The 23,622-nt window shown below is 34.1% G+C and overlaps 1 pseudogene; it reads right to left on the reverse strand.

The window, feature by feature from the left end:
* Positions 1-6,275: 6,275 nt before the first annotated feature.
* Positions 6,276-21,981, reverse strand: LOC125776353 (tigger transposable element-derived protein 1-like; annotated as a pseudogene).
* Positions 21,982-23,622: the final 1,641 nt, after the last annotated feature.

Below are 23,622 nucleotides of genomic sequence, written 5' to 3' on the forward strand. Positions count from 1 at the left end.
ACATACTAGTAATATAAAAAGACCTTTAAAATTTACAGATTTGGATAATGGGGACAATAATAGCTTTAATGACATAACATGGTAACGGGACAATAGATTTGACAGAGATAAAGGAAAAAACGGATTTATAGATTTACAGATTAGAGATCAAGCAATACCAAAAGATACCGATTTAGTACTACATATGTATTATTTACATTCAACAATTAGAAAATATTATTAATGCTATGACAGATAATGTAATTTTGATGAAATTAGAGAATAAAAAAATATTGCAAAGAGAGTTATTAGATACAAGAAATAAACTACTGACACTTATGACAGTTAGAGCCAGAAATAAAAGAGGACTGATCAATGCAATTGGCACTATGTCAAAATGGCTTTTTGGTACAATGGACGAAGACGACGGACAAAATATACGAACATATTTTTTACAAACGAATAACTCAATTCATGAACAAATTAAAATTAACTATTATTTCTCATCAGCTATAGAACACTTAAAAGGGATTGTTAAAAGTGACAGGTTAAAAATTGAAAAAGAGCTTAATTCGATAAATAAGTTTATGTATGATGAATACAAACAAACTCTATATTTAGATCAGTACACCAAAATTCAGCTGTTAAAAGATAAAATAGAACACATACAAGAAAACGTTGTATCCGCTAAATATGGGATAATACACCCGAATATTTTAACTAATGAAGAAATTATCAAATATAACATCGATTATAATAAGCTAAAATATCTACAACTAGGAACATTAATTGTTAATAATACATTTCTAGTATTTGGAATAAAAATAACAAAAAACTTTGAAAATGTAAAAATACGAAAAATTATCCCAATACCTAACAGAGAAAATAATGAAATAGATGCAAAAATAGAAGAAATATTTACCTACAAAAATAAAACATTAATATTTGAAGATAATAAATCATTAGAACAAATGAAAATAAGCAAACATTGTAGATATTTTAAGAGGTAATTGTAATCTTGTAAAATGTAAAGAACTCGAAATAATACAATTCAATGTAAAAACAGTTTTTATTAAAAATGCAAACACTTTAAAAATTAATAATACACGTAATCAAGAATTACCATTAATAAGTGGAAACTATGTAATAAGGTTTAATAATTGTTCAATTAAAATTAATGACTATTATTTTTCAAATTTTGTCGAAGATATAAAAGAAAATATTGTAACATTAAAATATAAAGACAGTCAGAATTTCACGAAAAAAATTACTTTTGACGAAATAGTAGAAGAACATAAATCAAATATAGAAAACATTTTTAAATTGAAAATACATACGAAAATATTTCATATTAGCAATATATTAAGCATAATTACAATCATATTAGTAGCTATTGTCATTATCAAAGAACACAAATACATATATAAAAATAATATTAAATAAAAGAATTCAGGAGAATTGTACTATAAAGGGGGGAGTAGTTACATGTACGAGTACGTATGTAAAAACACCTGACAATGCATTTAACAAATACGATGAAATGTTAAAGCAAACTGCAACATAACACCATTTCCGGCTTTTGCAATTTGCTTAAACAAATAAAGTAACCAAAATATATTTTAACAAGCGAAATTAATAAGAATTATTGGAATTAATAAAAGTATACTTATTCAGCAATAATATGTTAAAAGTAAGTTAATATTATTAATAAGCAAGTTGTAATTAGAATAAGCTTCATTTTAAGTCAATTTTATGAAATACGAGTAAAGTAGTCTGTTCTTGATCGCCAACAAAGTCACCTCTTTGCAATCTAATTTGATTTTTTTGACTTTTTTTAAAAACCCGTTCACCGCGACTCAACACATAATTTGCGCGCACCGAATGTATTCGGTAAAAGGCGTTCCAAGCTAACGAACAAGCGGCTGGTCAGTTGTCTCTGGGCACCTGAAGAGTCAGAACAAACATTTTCGCGCGACGTGTTTTGTTAGTGGTGCAAGACGAAAATGCAGCGTTCGTTAGAGCAGAGGTACGCGATTAAATTCTGTGTGAAACGCGGTAAATCTGCGACAGAGCCGTTTGATATGATAAAGCAGGCTTACCCAGATGTTGCTTTCTGGACAAACCCTGTACATATATGTACGTACATAAATAACGACTGTTATGTTGATGTTGTTCTTTTTTTTTGCCTTTGTTTGCAAGTGAAAATGCTTGACGTAGGAAACATATTTTTTATATTGTGGCGTGTTTGGGGCTTATATGCAGGTAATTGAACTACAACATTATATCTGAACTTTAGATGTATTTGAATTTTGTATATGCCACATGTCTATGTATATATGTATATACAGTCGGTACATCTATCTATAGATTAAGATGTTAATTCCAATATATATTTTCGCGGCAAAGTTTAATAGTCCATAGCTACGTATGTATGTATGTGCACGTATGTAAATTATGTTTTGCGCGAATGAGTTTGGTCAAGGTACTAAACTGAAATATCTTCATTGCACATTCTTTTATACAATTACTTTCTTAATCCTAGATACAAAGTTTCATGTTACATTCTAGGAAGTACAGAGCTTAGGTGTTAGATGATGTGCTGTCTAATTCTTAGTGCCATAAGTTATAGTTGATGGCCGCTTCCTAATTGGCGATGTTTCATTAACATATTTGACATATTCGTATAATAAAGAAATTATGTACATATTTATTGTTTATTTTATACATAAGTGCTGTTAGCTATTGGTGGTGTTAACTTCCCCACCTGTAAGTTATTAATTTGTGAATAAATTGCTGCTTAAATTTGCAAATCAAAGTACAAAAAAATGCTCAGTTTAAAATGTACAATCATTTAACATAATTTTTATTAAGTTCTTATAAAAAACATTAATATAAAATTTATATTGACTTATATTAATTAACGGACGACGATGGTTGGTAGATGTATGGAGCGCTGTGGATATAAATTGCATCCCGGACCGCTGAGTTAACGAACGAAGAGTTTATTTACGTGGCGCTGCGTAAGATCGAATGTCTTGTTGAAAGTTGATGAGCGCATTGTATCTAACGAAGTGTTGATCGAATTGTTCAAATCCCTTTTTGTTGGTTTAGCGGCATGCGATGCGTTGTGTGGTGACCACTGGCTGAATGTCGTTTTGTAGTGGCATCCTGTGGTGAATTGCGCTGTTTCATTAGGATGCGCCAGTTTTACCGGGTAGAAGGGGTGGATGCTTAACTCATTTAAACATCCTGGGCCCCCTAGGCGAATATTTTGCCTAGCTTTATATATATAATCTGAAATCGGTAATTCGGCTTACTATTGGTGGAGTAGCCGAGGGCGCAGAATATTAGCTGTAAAAAGCTATTTTGGTTTTAATATAAGTTTGCATTGTATGTAAGTAGTGGTGCTTGAGGTAGTAATTTCTTTTTGCGTGTTTTGACGACTTATTATTTTAGTAAAAAAAATTGTTTGCTTTTATTTATTTTAGTAGCGGTTATTTAAAATTTCTTATATCGGTTACATATTCTTTGCTTTTTTTGAAATGGTTTTCATTTATTTTTATATTTATGAAATATAGCGACGCCACGTCTGACTCAGATATGGCCAGAGTGCGTGCTCTTTAGCCTTGAGTTTTGAGCTGTGGAATTAGAGGGTTCTTGCGAGAGAGTGGCCGGTTATTGCGAACGGCTTCATTAGAATAATAATTTTTTTAAGTGGTATGTTCAAGTTGTACAACAGACTCTCACCAACTACCCTTATGAGAAGCGCTAATATAAGTGCGATAAGAGCTACCTTTGCTTTTGTTAAGTCTAGGTGCGTCACTGTATCGCATTGGGAGTATGGTGATCCCTTGACTTCCTTTTGATACTGTATGTATTTTGAAAATGTATGAAAATGTCGATTTTTTGATACTATTGTGTTTATTATTTATTTTTATTTTATGTTTTTATGTATGTACTAATTTGGCGTTTAGTAGGCCGCCACCGCTCTAGGATCTGTTCAGATTTTTTTTTTCATTATTGGCGAAAGCCATCCTGCGGGGCCGAAAAGTTGTATGTGTTTTAATATAGGAGGAAGTTTCCCTATATTTCGAAATTTCCTTAATTGTGAATTAAGGTATTGATTTTGTGTTTTCTCAACTTGAGTTGGTGTGGTGGTAACTGGTTCTGCAACTAGTCCACTTTGTGTTTGACTGTGCAGCGTTTGAGATCTTTGTGCCTTTGAGCAGCATGGTGTCTGTTGGCAACTATTAGTATTTTCAGTTTCCGGATTTGCTTTTGCAATTAAACTCTTGGTTTGTTTTATAAATGCGCTTCTTTGGGGTGAGATGGGATATCTGCTGTAATGAAGCATTGTGTGATGTCTTTTATGACAATATAAGCAGTTGAATTTGCTTTTGCAATTTTTAAGATTATGTGTGTGGGACAAGCAGTTTGTACAGAGTCTTTTTGATCTGACAAAGTTATTCCTTTCGTTAAGGTTTAATTTTTTAAACTTCTCGCAAGTTTTTAGTTTATGCCCTCTTGTGCATAATTCGCATGACGTATGTATTCTTTGTTCGGATGTGAACGATTGTATTTTGTTAAAAATTATGTTTGATTTGTTTTTGCTTCTAGCTTGAGGTCTATTTAAGCTTCTATTTTGGTCGTGTTTAATTTTCTTAGTTTTGATTATTTTTTCTTCTAACCTTTCCGCAATTTCATATTGGGTGGTGAGAAAATCTTTCATTTGTTGCCACGTTGGGCACTTTTTTCGTGATGAGAGCGATTGCTCCCATAGAAGTAACGACTTTTCTGGTAATGCGGCGGTGCAAATGTTTACCAGAATTGGGTCCCAGCTGTCTGTGGGAATATTTTGTGTCGACAGAATCGACAAACAATTAGAAACAGTGGATTGTAGTGTTACAAATTCTTCACTTGTTCCTTTCTTGATTTTAGGCAAATTTAGTAGTGTCGTTACTTGTTTATCGACCAGTATTCTTTCATTTTCGTATCTAGCTTTTAGAGCTTCCCAAGCCAAATTGAAATTATCGTCATTAAGAGCGAACTGTTTTACTATTATGCCTGCTTGACCTTTAGTTTTGTATCTGAGGTGATACAATTTTTGCGCTTGTGATAACTGAGGATGGTTTATGTACACGGCCCTGAACATGTCCCGGAAGGACGGCCATTCTTCATAACCTCCGTAAAAGGTTTCTGTGTCACAAGCGGGCAACTCGAGTTGGATGCCTGAACTTGCCTTTTGATATTGTTGCATATGTGGCAGCTCTACTCTCGGATGTGGAGTAGGTGCAATTGCTTTTATTAGCTTTAGTTGATCGGAGATCATAGCTTTTGTTTCTTCATATTGGTCTAAGCAGTTTTCATATATTGCGTAAGCCGATTGTTTCAAATTTTGTGGTACGTTTGAATCGTCAGATTCTACTATGGCGTCATGAGCCGCTTGGAGACGAGACCAGAAATTTTCGAGATTTTGGCTTTTTATTTCTAATAACGATTCCGAGTTTTCGTGAATCGGTGAAGATGCAAATCTAGTGCAGTATCTTAAAAAACTGTCACTTTCTGACATAAATTTAGCAACCTGTTTTGAGCGTGTAGCTGCTGCAGGTGTATTTTGATTAGTGCCGTTATTAACCATTTTTGCGAAATAATATTATTTATTTATTTTATTTTATCTTTAAGTTTGAAAATATCCGCACTTTTACTTTATTACCACCTTTTACGTCCTTGTGTTAGTATTTAGGTACACCCTAATACTTGGACTTGTGTGTATGTAAGTATGTATGTGCTTATGAAGGTACTTATGTTTTGTGCGATTGAGAGCTCGCTGAGGAGATCAATGCGCTATGTACATAAGTATGCACGAATTGTTTGTATGTTTATGAATATGCTTTATTCGTAAGCAATTGAGAGCTCGTTAGAGAGATCAATTTGCTTTTTGTGCACAATCCTGCTTGTTTTTGTTTGCCAAAGAACAAGAGGTATTACTGGATAATTGCAAATGCGGACTTATAATATGTGTGTGTACAAATGTTTATGTGTTAATTTTGCTTGTTATTGTTTTGCAATATATTTGCACGACGAAAAGAGAGTGCGAAAACGGATTCGGTAAAATGTTTTCCGTATGCACTATTATATATATGTACGTATGTAAATAATCATACTATGTTCTAATATTTCTGTTATAGGTAACTAATTTGTATGTTAAGGTTTCTGTGAATATGTTTTTGTGATATGTACATATATTAATAATATCTGAGAAGAAATATATTTGCACTAGGTACATACCATGTCTGTTTTGTTGTTTTAATTTTTTTTTTTTTTATGTGCTGTTTTTTTTATGTTATGAGTTTTTCCTTCGCTTACAAATCTTAGGCAATCCTGCTTATTCCTTGATCAAGTATAAGAGGTATTTAATATTTATTTTTTTGGAATACACAAACATAAGCATATATAGGCATTCAATTTAATATTTATTATATGTTATGATCCACACTTATGTATACATATCCATATGGTATATACATACATATGTATATATCGTATGTATTTATATTGTTCTAAGCGGTATTGATGCTTTTACCGCATTAGGCCTTTTTTTTGTATCAAGCGTATTTTTTATTATAAGTTTTATATCAGATAAAACTGTAACATGAATCATACATATTTGCATATACTTATTAAGTTAAGATGAAAATAATACGCTCACTTTGTACTCGGTAAGGTATGTTTTGTAGGGTATATGTATGTACATATGTATGTTGCCCTATCGCCTCTTCTTGCTTCGTCACCGTCCCCGTCCATGTTTAGTTTTGTAACCACTCTATCTATATCTTTAGTTTCGTAGTCACTATGCACATATAAGATAGTTTAGATGGGATAACACACGTAATAAAAATACCCGTGTCACTCAAGTTTATAATAACAACGTAATTTATTTTTAAAGTATTTAATTTAGTACAATGTTATTTAAGGTTAAATTATAAATGAAATGTTTTAAAAGTTTAGTGTTCCACTGTGTTTGACAAATTGTGTATGACGAAGTGGTTTAATGTCCAAAGGATCGCTGCAAATCGGTGCGTGTTGTTGCTCTTTCTTTGCTCCAGCTGACTACCTCCTTCTGGCGTTGTTTTGTTTTGTGTATGTGTATTTGTTGTAATGTGCGCGCCCGTTTGTTTCTTTTTTGTTTGTTTTATTGGTGTTTTAGCTTTTCGCGCCCGTTTAATTGTTTAGTTGAGTGTTTAGGTACCGCGCGTTAGTTTGTTGCTGTTGTCTTTGTTGAAATTGCTTTTTGTTCGTTTTGTTGTCGTTGTCACTGCATTTTTTAGATTTTTGGCGGTTCACTGCACTTTTTCCTGTTTTTATTTTTGTTTTTTGTTTGTTGGAATTATTTTGTTTATTTTGTTCTCCCGTGTAATTTGTTTTTGTTTTTTATTTTGTTTTCTTTTTGATTGTGACACTGCACTTTTTTTTTGTTTTTAGTTTTGTCTTTTTTGTTGGAACTTTTAATATTTTTATTTTCCTTGTTATTTGTTTTTGTATTATAGTTCAGCTTTTCTGCCTTTACATAAATATGTATACGAATGTATGTACATACATATATACATATATTTTCCGAGTACTGCACTTCAACAAGAGGAAGTTTCTTGTATTACATAAAAGTATATCTTAATTTGTTTTGTCAATTTTATTTTAGTTTTTTTTTTTTTTTATTGTTCTGTTTGAGCCACTGCACTTTGTTTTTTTTTTTGTTTTTGTTCGCCACTGCACTGCACTGCACTGCACTGATTTTTGTTTTGTTTTAGTTTTAGTTTGAGGTTTGTACTCGTATCGTCTTTTTTCGAAATTTTGTCACCAAAATTTTAAATTTTTTCCTTCTTGGACGATACTAATAGTGCCATTCGGAATGGCTCGAAGGACCATGAATAAATTGCTGCTTAAATTTGCAAATCAAAGTACAAGCCACTTCCACGATTTTTTAATAAAAATGCTCAGTTTAAAATGTACAATCATTTAACATAATTTTTATTAAGTTCTTATAAAAAACATTAATATAAAATTTATATTGACTTATATTAATTAACGGACGACGATGGTTGGTAGATGTATGGAGCGCTGTGGATATAAATTGCATCCCGGACCGCTGAGTTAACGAACGAAGAGTTTATTTACGTGGCGCTGCGTAAGATCGAATGTCTTGTTGAAAGTTGATGAGCGCATTGTATCTAACGAAGTGTTGATCGAATTGTTCAAATCCCTTTTTGTTGGTTTAGCGGCATGCGATGCGTTGTGTGGTGACCACTGGCTGAATGTCGTTTTGTAGTGGCATCCTGTGGTGAATTGCGCTGTTTCATTAGGATGCGCCAGTTTTACCGGGTAGAAGGGGTGGATGCTTAACTCATTTAAACAATTTGTGTTGATAGTTTTATTTACATTTCCTCTCATTCTTTTGAGTTTTTAATTTTAATATTTAATATAATATGTGTTATTACTTTGGTAATAAAATAACCTATTATGATTATCAATAATAAAGTACTATGTCCACCAAACAGGACTTCTTTTTATTATTATTTCTTGTTTTACTAGAGTTAACATCTTAAAGTTTTCCAATCTTAAATCAATGTTTGTTGTTTTAATATATTCTTTTACAAAAAGGGGCTTAAATTTTCCTTTTTTTTAAATATTTAAATTTTTTCCAATGAGATTTTATATCATCAATTAATATTCAATAGTTATGTATATGTACCCCGTCTATTTACTATACAATATTTATTACTTTATTTACTTCATTAATCTTTGTACATTTAGCATGTTTATTATTTAACATAAACAAGCATTTTTCTGGAAGTACTGAATACAATTTAATTTCGCATTTTATTATTTCACTTTCGATTAGTAATTTACTATCTCTTTGTGAAACGGGTATTGCTTTAAATAACTTGCAAATATTTTATATTCCTTGATATTTAATATATACTATTATTCGATAATTTTTTCTGCAATTTTAAATTCTGAAATATCAATAAGGTCTGATATTGTTACGTTAATTTTTTCCTCGCTTATTATTTCTTTGATTTCTGCCATATCTAAAATTAATTCAAAATTCCCATTTTTGTTAATGTATTGTATTAGTGTAGTAATTATTTGTTTGTTTCTTTGTCTTAAAATAGTTTTTCGTTAGAGCTGCCTTGTAATTGTTTTATTATTTGTGATAATTCTGTGATTGTTTTAAATATTAAAATAGTTTATTATTATTTTCTATTAAATCATTCACTTTGTAACTTTCTTAACATTATCATCATCAGGTGTACCTGAAATTTCCATACCGTACCTAATTCATTAATGCCTCTTTTGGTCTGTTATTTTAAATTTTTAATTGTTTTAATAATGTTTCTATTATTTGTATTTCAAAGTCTATATTTGAATTGTCAATTAATATTATTTATTTGTTGGTTTTATATTTTTCTATTATATTTTCAAATAATGAAAAATTTATTAAATGGTATATTGATCCGTTTCAAAACTTGCTGCATCTTCTATATCTAGAAGTATGTAATTTCTCTAGTGTAAGCAATTATGTCTGATATAGTATTGTTGATATATAAAAATATCAACGACACCTGTAAAAATATATTAATTGTGCATATAAGATAATGAAATTAAACTTTAATATTTTCTTCATGTATTATTTTATTCCTATTACTATTCTATTCTATTATTATTACTTTATGTCCTAAGTCTTCTGCAACTATTTGTTTTTTTATATTTAGGATTTAATTTATTTCTTTCCCCATATATTATTTCTCCTTTATGATAGCTTTTTGTAACCCGTTTCTTATTAGGATACTGTAACATCTTTTCCTGAGCCTTTTTTAACGTGGCTTTTAAGTCGAACCCACGTATAACATATTAAATAAAATATTAAACGGTTTTTTACCTGTTAGTGAGTGTATTGTATTATTCTATTGTAGATCCGCTTAAATAATGGCTTCAAAGTTACTTATATAAACTATTTTCCTGTTTTAAGCACCTTGAAATGTCTATTAATGTCGAATGAACACTTTCTATTTGCCCATTAATAGTGCTATGATGTGGTTTACAGTAATAAATTTGTATATTTAGTCGTTCCATTAAGGATTTGAATTGAATTGTACTTAAACATGGGCCCTAATCGCGGCACACGTTAACAAGCGATATTCATGTATTTCCTCATTCGATAACTTGTTCTCGCTTGTACGAAAGAATCGTTTTAAATATATCAGTTAAAAATAATCGAATGGAAGTTATTTTTCTTTTATTGAGTTTATTTAACATGTATTCTAATTATAACTAATGATTTAAGGACAAATGTTTTTGTTTTTCAATATTATTGTATTTATTGAATCTGCTTGTTTTTAAGCCTAACAGGCTCAAGCAAGTGATTGAGCTGTTTTGGTAATACGTTGCTCTTTAATACGCAGGCATGTCTCTTCTTTTAAGGCGTCTTTGATCGCAGGAATGTACCAAAGCATTAGCCAAAGGGTTTGGGTGATCTCGGATATATATTTAATTCTGCTATCTTATATTTCTTTCTTTACCTTGGGAATACCAAGGTCTTTACGGATATTTTCGTTACGTATGTACCACGGTGAACACGTAATTGTTCTAAGCATTTTCGATTGGAACCTTTGTAATATATCAATATTGGTTGCACAGGTCGTACCCCACAGTTGAATGTCATACATCCAAATCGGCTTTATGACCGCATTATATAAAAGTTCACTTGGGGTACTAAAATATTGTTCATTTTTACTGCCGGGCACATATTTGGTCTAAGCGAAAATGTAACATGCTTACACTTCTGTTCATTCACATTAATTCGCCAGTTCGCTAGCCATTCTTCGACAGAACTTAAATGCTCCGCTAATATTCTAGATGCCAGAATGTGACAGTTGTTACGGCTCACAATAGCTGTGTCATCCGCAAAAGTTGAAGTTATTACATTGTTAGCAGTTGGAAGATCTGCTGTATATATGATGTATAGAGTTGGGCCTAAAACGCTGCCCAGTGGTACACCAGCCCTTATTTGTCTTTCATCCGAAATGAAATCTCCTTCTTTTACCATAAATTTTCTATTTTTTAAATAAGACTCCAAGGTTCTATACAATTCTAAAGGTATGATATTTTTAATCTTATATAAAAGGCCTTCATGTCACACATTATCAAACGCCTGAGCCACGTCTAGAAATATTGCTGAACAGTACTCCCTGTGCTCAAATGCTTTCCTTATTTCGTTAGTAATTCTATTTATTTGCTCTATTGTGCCATGTTTCACACGAAATCCAAATTGATGCATTGGTATTGTATTATTTTCGTGGAGGAAAGGAGACGTCTTTGATAGTAATACTTTTTTAAATACTTTAGAAAGACAGGGTAGAAGACTGATTGGTCTGTATGAAGACGGCTGTGTTAAGTCTTTCACAGGTTTATCTATCAAGATAATCTGCGATTTTTTCCCTGAAATTTGATAGTATCCGAAACTAAGAATTGCATTGAAGAGCAAAGAGAGCATCCCTACAGCAACAATTTGTAACTCAATTGGCATTTTTGGGGAAATATTATCAGGTCTCGCCGACTTTTTTGGATTAAGTTCTTTGATGATTCCAATAATTTCAGAAGGTGAAGTCTTAAAAGACTCGAGCGACTCTTTAGCTGTGTTGGGTAAAATTGACAGCTTAAAGTTGTTCTTTGGCAAATTGGGTTGAATTACCTTTTCTAAATGATTTGCAAAACAATTTGCCTTTTCCTCGTCACTTCGAGGCCAATTTCCACCCAATTCTCGTATAGGCATGTTGGAGTCAGTTGGTGGCTTCATGGACTTTTAGGCTTTCCAAAGGAATTTTTCTTGTTGGAATTTGGACACAGCTTCTTTATATACGTTTCGGTGTACAATTCTTCCTCACGTTTAAGCGCTTTTTTTAATTTACGTGCAGCAGATTTCAATTGAAGCTGAGTGGAAGGGGAGCGATTTATCTGCCATTCACGTCTTGCACACCTTTTTTCATGTACAAGCCTTTCTATTTCACTATTTGTGATTTTTCTGGGACCAAGAGGCTTATAGTTTTTGTTTGGTGTTGCTAAGACAGCTGCGCTGGTTATTATATCATTGACTTTCGTCAATATCTCTTACTGTATTTATTTTGTACTCAATATTAATGTGGCTACTCACGTATTTTTTATATTTTAGCCAATTCGTTTTATAAGATGTTAGACACACTTTTGGATCAACGAATATGGGTTGTTCACATAACTTTATTAGTACAGGAGAGTGATCAGAAGGTAGATCAGTACATGTATCTGCTGTTATGTGCGATTTATCTATATTTTTGATTATAGCAAAGTCAATTAAATCTGGTATTTTCTTACGATCACTAGGCCAATATGTCGGCTTACCAGGAGATATTATTTCAAGCTTGTTGTGCCTATATATAACAGTTTGATACAGCTGTCGTCCTTTCGGATTAATTAGTCGTGAGCCCCAATATGTGTGTTTTGCATTGTAATCTCCACCTGCTAAAAATCTATGGCCTAGTGTTCCAAAAAAGTCTTTAAATTGGATGTCTGTAATTTAAAATAGAGGTGGGCAGTATAAGGCCGTCAGGTTTAAGTCCCCGCAGCGATTTTTTATATTTATTGTTGTAGCTTGTAATTGCGCTGTGGCATAAGATTCTAATGCGTGGTGATTTAACCGTTTTCTAACCATCACTGCTGTTCCTCCATATGCCTTTCCATCTGGGTAGTTTGTAATATAGAGCTTAAATCCCGGTATAAAGAAATTGTAAGATGAGTTTCTGACAATAGCTTTACATCAATATTATTTTCATCCAGAAATTAAATAACTTCCAGTTTATGTTGGTTAACACCGTTAGCATTCCATAAACAAATGTTCAATACACTCATTTTTTATTTTAAAAAGTTTGCAACATTTGGTTTAGTGATTTATACATATATCTCTTGAATCATATTTTGCATTGAAGCCATAAATTGTGTCATACATTGGGAAAGGTTGAAAATCATTGTTTCAACGCTTCCATTTGGTTGGTTTTGGGGCAATTGCATTTGTGCAGTATTGCCTTTCACCACGTTTGCATAGCTCCCTTGTGTAGCATTCTCTTTAGGATTAACTGGTTTTGAAATATGGACGGGGATTTCAATATTTTCATTAGGAGGAATATTCAACATTTGGTTACGACGTGCTTCAATGTTCGATTTCAAATCTTTATATAAAGGGCAACCCCTGCAGTTAGCAGTGTGATTTCCACCACAATTGCTGCATTTTTTATTTAAATCCTCTTTTTTAAGAGTACATTTTGAAGTAACCACACCACCACACAGACACTGCGTAGAGTGCAATACGCTTTCGTGTGTCCAATCTCTTGGCAGTTTGTACATTGTACTGGACCATTTCACTTATGTGGTTCCTCAACGGTGAATCTGCGATGGAGCAGATATTTTAAATTGTAAATCGGGTGTATTTCATTTTTCTTTAGCTGGTTACAATTTGGCATCAGTTCTATTTTGAACATTGGTTGTGGGACTTTGTTCCTGTTAAAAATATTTACTACTGATTTAATTCTAAAACCACCTTCTTCCAGTGCTTCTTTCACAGCGTTAGAGTCTACTGAAGACTCTATACCTTTTATGACAACAACTAGGCCTTTTGAGCTCTTCAGTTGGTATGAATAGTAATTCTTGTTTTTATTTGACAAAAATTTAATGATTTCCATGAAACTTTTTTCAGTGTAGGACTGAATTTTTGTTTTCCATTTTTCAAAAGCACTATATGGAAATTGTTAGTACCCGTAATTTCACTTAATCTCCAAATATATTGGAGGTGGTTTGGCATTAACGACTGTGGTGGTACCCTTCGCGTCGTCGTCTGAACCATTGTTTAGTATGGCAAATCTGTTGCCATTTAGGATTTCTGGCTTTTTACCATTTGGTGTGCCTGGTTGAAATTTTTTGGTATTGACCGCTGATTTAACTGGACTTAGTTTCCTTTTTACGTTAATATAGCGATCAATACCAGTCTGAACAGACGGCCCTTTTTTGCTTGGTACATTCTCACCTTGCGTTTTGTTTTCCTTCGCTGTCCGAGTGCTTGCTGGTACCTGTATATTAGTTGCTTACTTGCTCTTTCAGCTAATCGCTGCGATGATGAGTCATCGCCGTTAATTTTGTTTTTGCCAGGAGTTACTGTTGTTAGCTCGACAAAGCTAAAGTAGGCATTTAAAGAATGCCTACGGCCTTGCTGTTGAGGTTGAGTAGCACTTATTTTTGTATGTTTGATTATTTTTTCTTTTTTTGTTTTTACTTTTTGTTTCGTGCACAATTTGTTTATTTTTAATTATAACAACTTGTATGCACTGTTTGCAATTTGTTTATTTTCTATTTAATCACTTTTTTGTTCTTTTAATTTTTGGTGGCTTGCGTTTTAATCACAGAATTCACGGAGCGAATTAAACACGTCCGTACACCTTGAACACTGTATTATTTATTGAGGATAAATGTAAACAAAATAAATATGCGTCAAAAAAATTTGATTAGTGATTTTATGCTATACCATCAGAACTTAGCAAGTAATATTTTGCCTAATTGTGGGCAAGGCAAAGTTGCATCAAATAACCTATGGGATGCATTGACGCTAAAACTTAACGCTGCCAGGTCACCGATGAAAGAAGCTAAATTTTGGCGAAAAGTAAGATCAATACCAGCAAATAATATTAAATAAATAAATAAAAAAATAGATGATTAAAATAATAATAAATACAAAAATAGGTATTTGCTGATCAAAAGCACCATATAAAAAAGAAAATTTCATTCAACAAAGCTTCGAAACAAAGAACTGGGGGTGGTCCGTACGAGAAAAATTGGGTGGTAAAGTTTTAAAGGGAAAAAATGATATATTTGTTGTTTTTTGCGGCGACATGAGTAATATAATTTTATCAAATTTAATGACATATTGTTGTACAACTTTTGAAGTATATTAGAAAAATGAAAATTATTAATAAATAAACCTGTAACGCTGAATCTCCAGAAGCGCCTTAAAAAATAAAAATATATGATTTATGTCACATATGCTGCTATTTTTCGGATATTGTTTACATTGCTTTATCATTAAAGGACAATAATATTGTTGACTTATTTGTGGCAAATTTTCTATAATTCCTATGAGCTCTGTTATGGGTTTGATCTACTTGTATTATTGCCCCATGATCTTCTTTATTAGTAATATCATTCGGGAATAGTTTGGTATTGTTGCTCCCGGCTTATAAATTAGTTTTGGCGAAAATTCTTCAAAGGAAGCTCTCCATTTTTTTTTCATTTTTAGTTTGGATTTTTTCAGAAATTACTGCATAAAGATAATGTCGTAATGTTTTTAATGCCCACACTATAGCGAATAATTCCTTTTTATTAAACATTGCGAATACCAATGGCGGATGATCTGTATGAATTTCCAAATCCTTTACTGCATAAAGATAATGTCGTAATGTTTTTAATGCCCACACTATGGCGAATAATTCCTTTTTATTAAACATTGCGAATACCAATGGCGGATGATCTGTATGAATTTCCAAATCCTTTACTGCATAAAGATAATGTCGTAATGTTTTTAATGCCCATACTATAGCGATCCTTTTTATTAGTTGCATAATTTTGTTCGGTAGAGTTTAAGGTTCTTGAAACGATTGTAATTGGTTTTTCTTTCTATAATAAGACTGCACCTACAGCTACATTTGACGTATCAGAGGTTAGAACTCTTTTTTTTCAAAATCTGGTTGAACAAGTTCAATTTGTTTTTGTAATGCTTTCTTTAAATTTTCGAAAGCAGTTATTTCTTCCTGATCAGGGTTAATAACTCTTTTCTTTGACATATTGTGATATTTTTCCATTTTTTCTTTCCAATGAGTTTTTAATGGTTTAGCAACTGTTGCGTAGTTTTCAATAAATTTCCTGTAATATCCCGCTATTCCTAAAAATCCTCTAAGTTGCTGTAGCGTGTTGGGATTTGGATAATTCTTTACTGTTTCTATTTCTTGGGGATCCGTTTTTATTACTTTTCTCTTCTTTTTTACTGGCTTAGACACCGCTTATGCGATTATAGCCGAGTTAACAACCGCGCGCCAATCGTTTCTTCTTTTTGCTACGTGGCGCCAATTGGATATTCCAAGCGAAGCCAGGTCCTTCTCCACTTGGTCCTTCCAACGGAGTGGAGGTCTTCCTATTCCTCTGCTTCCCCCGGCGGGTACCGCGTCGAATACTTTCAGAGCTAGAGTGTTTTCGTCCATTCGGACAACATGACCTAGTCAGCGTAGCCTCTGTCTGTCGTTTATTACTTTACATATCCTAAAAATTCAACCTCGGCTGCTATAAATGTTGACTCTTCAATGGAAATATTCATATGAGGTTTTTTAAGTGTTTGCACTATATATTTTAAATGAAATATATGTATGTTCTTTCAATGTTTTTGAGTATACTATAATATAAAGCAGTTTTTTAAAACCATTTTTTTCCATCAATATTTGATAAAATCCAGACTCCAGGTCTATTGTGGAGAAATATTTAGATTCTTCCAAATTAAAGAGTATAACCTCTGAATTAGGCATTGGATATCTATTCGTTATTGGTTTTTCGTTCAATTTTTTAATATCGATGACAATTCTTAGTTTTGGACTACTGTCCTAATTTATTCCTTATTTATTTGGAACAATCCAAACAGGAGAATTATACGGGCTATTCCTATGCCTTATAATTCCTTTTTCCAATAAACTTTGGATTTCCTGTTTGAATAATTTATTCGGGGATAATCAGTTTTTGTTTTGGCCTTATAGGTTTAACATTCGGTTCTTATTTCTGCGTTGATATCTGTTCTGAACGGTAAATCCATGTTTATGTTTTAATGGGTTTTGTTTATAATTTTGATAACATCCTCTCTCAGTAGTGGGATGTTAATATTTTTTAATTTCGTTGCTATTGTTTTTATATTTTTCTGCAAATTCTTCGAAATTATTTTTATCGGTAACATTGAAATTATTTATTTTTAAAAAATATTTATACCTACTTTTTGTAGTATATTTTTTTTGTTTTATTGTCGGTATTTTTCTCGACTGGCGTCTTAGGATTTTCTTGTCCCAAGTAGTTTAAATTTTGTATTTTTATATTCTTATTTTGTTTTTCACCATTATTTTCTTATTTTATTTTGCCAGTAACTTCGGCTGACGTTGTAGAACATTTTCGTTCCATAATATTTTTTTTATAGTTATTTTTTTTATTCTGCTAGTATAAATCGTCAGCTGGAGTTTTAGGAGCTTTTTGTCCCAAAATAATTTTTTTAGTAATATTATACCGGTACTTTCTGCGGCTTCTTAGGATTTTCTTGTCCCAAGGTGTTTAATAAAATTAAATTATTGAGAAAATGTCTGTGTGTTCGTATTCTGTCACCTGCTTAGCAGTTGTTATATAGTTATTTAGCTGAGCTATTTCAGCTCTTAAGGACGTCGTTTGAGTCGCTATCAGTCGAGCTACATATATCTTCTGCAGTAAAATTACTATAATTTTTGAAAATTGTAAAATTATGTTGTCCACTTTATATCTCCTTTTTTATATATATTTAATACAATAATAAGATAATTTATCTCGTTCTCTTTTTTATTTATGTATATATATTTCAAATATAAGAATTTATCTTGTTTTCTTTTTTCTTAAATAAGGGCACTTGTGTGTCATGATTATTGTTTTTGCAATGCTCATAGTGAAACAATTTTTCATACTTAATACTAGTGGGATTATTTCTCATAAATACACTCAGTCCTTTTTTACGCGATTATTGGTTCTGCCACTAATCGCATAAAAAAATCGTGTAAGAATGGTCAGTTTTCCAATATTAACTGACGAATTGGTTCCGAATATAAAAAATATCGCGTATAACAAAATATACGCGCAAAAAAATATTCAAAAACAATACAATAAGTTTAAAATTTCAGACTTATGATTTATTCATTCATAACAAAATAAAAAATACAAAACAAAAACCATATATAAAAGAGAAGAAAAAAGAAAATAGGTAGATTTATTGAAAAAACCGTTGAATGTTGTTTAATCACTGTCATTATTCGTAGTGGAAATTATTCTTAGCCGCTTATTTTGATGGCCGGCACTGATATCACTAGAATTTGTATCAGAATCAATAGTAAGAACTATGGCTTGATGATCTGATTGGCTTAGCATCTCCGACTGAATTTGCACCATAAATTCAGTTAATTTTGTTTGAATGCTTCTTTTTGGACCCAATAAATTCCGATGTAGTTCTTTATATCTTAACATGCAGAGACTCAATTCTTTTTGAAAAATTCGTGCAAGTTCGACATCAGTATCATTTGCTACAAAATAATTTTCCAAGTCTACTGCAAGTTTAAGACCTTGCTTAATCGTCTCTGCTTTAATTGGATGCTCGTCTATCTCGGTGTCGCTGCCATTTTCCGATTCGTATACTTCCGTAGCTATTTCAATCAAATCATCATCATCGAGCTCTCGGTCTAGGAGAATCTCGTCAATATCTTCTCTCGTCATATCTGCAATAATTTCTCCTCCCGCGGAATGTGCTAAATCAATGATATCTGAATAATTAGTTGAATTGCTTGTTACGGACATACCACTTTTAACACATTCTGGCCAAAGAGATTCCCAGCATGCGTTAAACGTAGGTTGCCTTATTTCAGAAATTGCTTTTGACGCGTACAAGATGCAATCCTTGATAGAAAAGTTTTTCCAACCATCGGTTAAGTCCAATTCAGGATTTTCCTCCAGTTTTTCCATAATGCACTGAAAAGTTTTTTGAGGTAGTACATTTTAAAAGTCGCAATAATGCCTTGATCCATCGGTTCGATAATTGATGTAGTATTCGGTGGGAGGAAAATGATATTTACATTAGGATGTTCATCAACGGATGGCCTGGCGCATTGTCAATTATTAAAAGAGCTTTAAAGGGCTGTTTCTTTTTCTCCAAATAACTTTTAACTTCTGGTACAAAGCGTTTAGCAAACCATTCTTGGAATATATTTCCAGCTACCCAGGCTTTTTTATTGGCCATCCAGTGAACACGAAAATGTTTTAAATCTTTGCCCTTTAGTGCTCGCGACCTGAGACTTTTGTTTACTAACAGCGGTTTAATCATGCGGCCACCAGAAGCATTGCTACATAATAAAAACGTTACACGGTCCTTTGCAGCTTTGAAGCCACAAAATGATTTTTGGGTCTTAGACACATATGTTCGTTTTGGTAACCTCTTCCAAAATAGGCCGGTTTCGTCCGCATTGAAAGGTTAAGGTACTAAACTGAAATATCTTTATTTCACATTCTTTTATACAATTACTTTCTTAAGCCTAGATACAAAGTTTCATCTTACATTCTAGGAAGTGCGGAACTTAGGTGTTAGATGATGTCCTGTATAATTCCAATTAAAGCGTGCTATAAGTTATAGTTGATGGCCGCTTCCTAATCGGAAATGTGTCAATGACATATTTGACACATTCGTTTAATAAAGAAATTATATATTCGAAGACAAAAATTTCGGTTACAAACGCGCCGTGAAAAGAATTGCGCAAATTTGTGCTTGTGCATATTTATGCAAAATTATTTAAAATAAACATTAAAATCTCTTCGAATTTTACTTAGTTTAATATTTGTGAACATTTTGTGACTACAATAATATTTGGAAAAAGGGGGAGTTGAGAAAATAATAATTCAATATGAAGAAAAATACATTTAGTGCATATACATATGTATGAGCCGGGAAAAAAGTCTTTTAATCTAAGTGCATCTAAAGTTGTGAAAATTTATGAAGAAGATGTAGATTTTGATTGTGATCTTTATTTCTGAATCAGACGGATTCGCCAGCGCTATTCGATGAAACCTATTTGGAGGAATGCCCAACAACGTCTTCGACTCCCGTAAAAGGTACATGTAAAATTGTCATTTTAGTTTTCAGTTTATTTTTACGCATTGGTTATTGTAGAATAATTGACATTAAAACTTCTTCTCAAAGCAACAAGTAAACAATTTGCCTGTGGATGGAAACGGTAATCCAGTATATTATTAAAATGCATTTCTTAAAAATTAAATTAAATACTTTATTATGTTTATACGTTTTTCAGATGTTTTTACCATGTTAAAAGATGGACAGCTTTTTGATTCGCCCTTAAAAACGTGATAGTAAAGAGTGATAATTAAACCGGCACGCGTTACCGGCGTGTCACTAGGTAACATGACCGTTACTGTTCTAACTGGGTTTTAGTTCGCTTTTGCTTATGTGTAAAAACTACTCTGCTTGTCGCTTTATCAGCCCAAGGGGTATCGCCGAAGCTTGCAAGTATGTAAGAAAATTTTACTTTGAAAAAAAAATTTTTTTAGGATTGTAAAAGTGTGTTTGGTAGCACAAAATGAGCTGTAAGCAGGTACCTAATTTTTTTTTTATTTTTTCATTTTCATTTATTTCCGTACATATCTACATGGCGATCCTAAAAGCGCCACCAGTGACAACATTGTCATTCAAGTTAGAAATGTGGTAAATTTACCAGTGTAAAGCAATAAACAGGATTTTCCGCGTTGAAGTATTGTTGATGTGTTGACAGCAAATGTAAGTGATTCGCGAGTGATTTTTGAAGGAAGATCTTTTTTGTAGGACCATTGCTAAAAGGGTGGGCTGTTCACATTCAACTGACGTATGTTTTTTGCAAAAAGGGTACTTTGAAGGACCTGGGGCGAAAAACGGGTCCTATCTGGCATAATAAAAATTATAAGGGTTAAGGATCGATTCAAAATTTCTGTTTCTAAGTATACGGGCAGAGCAAGAAAAACGTAAGACATCCTGCAAAAAAAACCAATTCTGGCCCAAAAAATAAAAAAAATCGCATATAGCAAAAAGTAAAAGAACTGGACATTTGAGCATTAGCGAAACGTTTTGTGGTCAAACGAAAGGCTGACAGTGTGCCGACAACTTGCCCTATGTGCGCCGATGTATTGTTAAAATAGTTAAGTTGCATTAAAGTCAGATGATCTGGGGGTGCTTTTCCTATTACATCCGTGGTCCTTTGCACTGTTTATGTGACACAATGGATTCTTAAATGTTTGGGCAAATTATGGAAAACTTTTTAGTTCTGGCCCTCGAAAAGCATCTTTCTTATACTTCGGAGGCAAGACGACTCTGCACCATGCCACCGAGCTAAGTCCTTAAGTAATATTTTGTATTAATTATATCCTACTTTCTAACAATTAAATTACAAACAAAACATTAATAAGAATTAATTTTTTTTAACCGCCCGAAAAAGTGTTTGAGAATATGTGAATTTCATGGTTGACTTGGCCGAGTAACTGCTAAGTCCGATTGGGCACATATGGCAGCATGGCATGGCATGGGAACCCTTAAGAACCTTGTTAATTCCATGCCGTCAAGAGTAATGGCCGTCAGCTAGAAGAGGTGTTACATCGTATTGATTTATTTTTATTTTATTTCACAAATAGTTCCCAAAAAACAATTGGTACGGCTAAAAAAAAATTGCTTTTTACATAACATGGAAACTTGTGTTTTTTCTTTAAAATATTTACATTCGTAGTAAAAAAAACTTAGGTATATATAACTTAAGACCAAATATCTTACTCTTCTACCTTTACATTAATAGGTGGTGGTTGAGATGGGTTTCATGACCGGCAGGAACTCCTAGACGGGCTAGGTGACCCATTGGATGGTGGCGAGATAGACGGCGGGGAATAGGGAGTGCCCTTCCTCGAACCGGTATTATGATGGCCGTCCATATGGAGATTGCTCAGGTGAACCTGCATCACGCGGCGGCAGCTTCAGCTGTAATAACGAGCAAGTTAACGGCAGAGAAGCTGGGCATACTGCTGGTCCAAGAACCTTGGACCCGCAAAGGAAAGGTTAAAGGCCTCAAAACGGAGTCAAATAAGGTAATCTGGGATCTCACAAGCGAGAGGCCTAGAACTTGCATAGTTGTCAGGAATAACATTGAATTCTTCTGTATTTCAGAGTTCCTGACGCAGGATCTGGTGGCGGTGCAAGCCAGGGACTTTGAGGGCAAAGACTTCGTCCTGGCTTCAGCCTACTTCCCAGGGGAAGCATCCACGGCACCCCCAGAGGTGGTGGAACGGCTCGTGGATCACTGTAGCAGACATGGGCTTCCCTTGATTATAGGCTGTGACGCAAACGCCCACCATCTGGAATGGGGCAGCACCAACTGCAATGCAAGGGGTGAGTCTCTTTTAGAATACATAGTAGGTAGTAACTTAGTGATAGAAAATGTTGGGTGTGAGCCCACATTTATAACTATAAATAGGAGGGAGGTGCTGGACATCACCCTGAGTAATGAGCCTGCAAGAGGACTGGTCTCGAGATGGAGAGTCTCGACGGAGCCCTCCCTGTCGGACCACCGAATTGTAAGGTTCTTGCTAGGGGTAGAGGTCAGGCCTCTCCCCCCTAGGCGCAATCCCCGGAGGGCGAATTGGGGCGCCTTCAGGGATATACTAAGTGAGGAGTTAGGTAGGGGGGGGGGGGGGGCAGGCAGATAATGGCACTTCTAGCCTGGGTCTGGAGATTAGGCTATCCGAGCTGAACGAGTCTTTGATTAAAGCCCATCATGGCAGTTGCCCCCTGAAAGTGCCCGGTGACAGACGTAACTGCCCCTGGTGGTCCAGGAAACTAGCAGACCTCCGGAAAAAAGTACGCAGCCTGTTCAACAAGGCGAAACGTACGGGGGTCTGGGCTGAATATAGGAGCTATCTTACTTTATACAACAAGGAGATAAGGTCTGCAAAGCAGACCAGCTTCAGGAGATTCTGCGAGAATGTCGCAACTACGCCAGAAGCAGCTAGGCTGCATAAAGCTCTGGCAAGGGGCACAAACGACGTAGAAATAGCAATCAAAAGGAACGATGGGACGTTCACGACCAGTGCAGAGGACAGAGCCACGGAGCTTCTGCGGGCGCACTTCCCGGAGACAGTTCGGGAAGACCAGTGTCCTCCCATGACCGAACACAAGCCATCCCGTGAAGATTGGAGTATCGCCAGACGGCTGTTTACGGCGGACTCAATCAAGTGGGCAATGGCCTCGTTTGAGAGATTCAAGTCTCCGGGGGTGGATGGCATCTTTCCGGCGCTGTTACAACAGGGGGAGCAACTCCTATTGCCCCACCTGTTACGGCTGTTGAGAGAGAGCCTTGCTTTGGCGTACATCCCCGAGATATGGAGGACAGCGAAGGTGATCTTCATACCCAAGGTAGGTAGGAAAGACTATTCATTGGCAAAATCTTACAGGCCAATTAGCCTAACATCTTTCTAACTAAAAACCATGGAGAAGATCGTGGACCAGGAAATAAGGATGAATGCGCTGAGGAGAGCACCGCTGCATGCGGCTCAACATGCCTACAGAGCGGGCTGATCAACGAGCACTGCCCTGTACCAGCTGACCTCTGAGACAGAGAGCTCTCTAGAGCATGGGGAAGTGATGCTTTGCGCGTTCTTGGATATCGAAGGTGCCTTTGAAAATACGTCCCACAAGAGTGTAGCCAGAGCACTGGAGAAAAGGAATGTGGC

The sequence above is a fragment of the Bactrocera dorsalis genome, chromosome 2 (genome assembly GCF_023373825.1).
Source record: "Bactrocera dorsalis isolate Fly_Bdor chromosome 2, ASM2337382v1, whole genome shotgun sequence".
NCBI classification, from domain to species: domain Eukaryota; kingdom Metazoa; phylum Arthropoda; class Insecta; order Diptera; family Tephritidae; genus Bactrocera; species Bactrocera dorsalis.